The sequence below is a fragment of the Frankliniella occidentalis genome, unplaced genomic scaffold (genome assembly GCF_000697945.3).
Source record: "Frankliniella occidentalis isolate FOCC.00 unplaced genomic scaffold, Focc_3.1 Scaffold99, whole genome shotgun sequence".
NCBI classification, from domain to species: domain Eukaryota; kingdom Metazoa; phylum Arthropoda; class Insecta; order Thysanoptera; family Thripidae; genus Frankliniella; species Frankliniella occidentalis.
Genome location: NW_026267228.1, coordinates 742,586 through 743,828, shown reverse-complemented (window position 1 = coordinate 743,828; position 1,243 = coordinate 742,586). Strand labels below are relative to the sequence as shown.

Sequence of the window (1,243 nt, the reverse complement as noted above, 5' to 3'; positions counted from 1 at the left end):
TTGGGAGGGGCGGGGCGGGGCGGGGGAGGCACTGCCGACGCGCTCCCCTTGTTAAAAAGCCATACAAGGAATGACAGGGAATATGTGGCACGAGTTGGGATCGGTGGAGGAAATGGGGGGAGTAGATCACGGGCCAGGAAAGGCCGGGTGACGGTATAGTTAGTTAGCGTGTTCAGCGAGTGTCCAGATGCAGCCGCACACGTTGACAGAAAAGAAGAAAACACCTTCGCTGCCGAAATCCCCGTGTCTCCACCCACGGGCCAATCAGCCAAACGCCCATTCTATCGCAAGGGGTACTGACGTGCGGGCGGGTGATCCGCGCGGCGAGACTCCAGACTCGAGTCGCCGCTAGAGGGCACCCGCGTCGCTCATAATTCTTTTGTTTCAGTGTACACATGTGTTTGTTTGTTTTCAGCGCGGTGTTTTCGTGATGAAGTTTGAAAATTTGGTTTAGCGCGGTGTTTTGCTGACGAAAGGGACAATGTCGCGTTCTGCAGTTTTTCTTAGTATGAGCCTCTTCCATCGGGTCGTGGAAGACGAACCAAGAATCATCCGGGCTCGCTGAGAATGTGCTACAAGGTTGCGTAGCACGAAGTGAGAGGACCAAAGAGAGGTTATGGGTCGCCCTGCTCCTGTCAAGAGATGATCAACCTGCCATCGTTTCCATCACTGTCGGTAAGTGACTAACGAACCACTGGCACGCACCAGCGCTTGTCACGCGTGCGTGACGAAGTGTCTGCCGAAATGTCGAGGGCCTGTCAATCCCTCCAAGCCAGACCTGAGCAGCACCAAATGAGTTCATGGTCTGCGACAACCTGTCTGGTACCTCCACGGGGAAGGTGTTTGATTACTTGACACCCTTAACCCTTGCCCTGTACTGGGCACTTATTTCAAGGCAGAGGCTGTGCCTGCATGCCCTGCAGATTTCCCCTCTTGTTATTGTAGGTGCCTTTCCGTTCTAAAGGGACAGAGTGTAGAGTACAATCGTATGGTCATGTGTCTTATTCTTAAAGTGACTTTTTTGTTTGTTCTCAGTCCATTGCACTCCCAATGATGCGGAATACCAACAGGTGACCGGCACAGAGGCGACTTGGGTCACCTGGGGTCAGGTGAGTTATGCGACAGAGTTATTGGGTACCCCAGTTTAACACGTCTATCAACTTGGCAACAACACAATGCTCAGTTAGCAAATGCTAGAAATGTGTGTGTGTGTAGTGGTGGTGGTGTGTGTGTGTGGGGGGGG

General features: G+C 52.9%; 1 protein-coding gene across 1 annotated transcript in view; it reads left to right on the top strand.

Moving 5' to 3' along the window:
• The first annotated feature begins 409 nt into the window (after positions 1–409).
• Positions 410–1,243, top strand: part of LOC113202966 (DNA-binding protein D-ETS-3) — a 103,758-nt gene continuing 102,924 nt past the window's right edge. The window contains exons 1-2 of the mRNA XM_052269677.1: positions 410–675; positions 1,036–1,109. The gene's annotated coding sequence lies outside the window, so the exon portion shown is untranslated. The remainder of the gene's footprint in view (positions 676–1,035; positions 1,110–1,243) is intronic.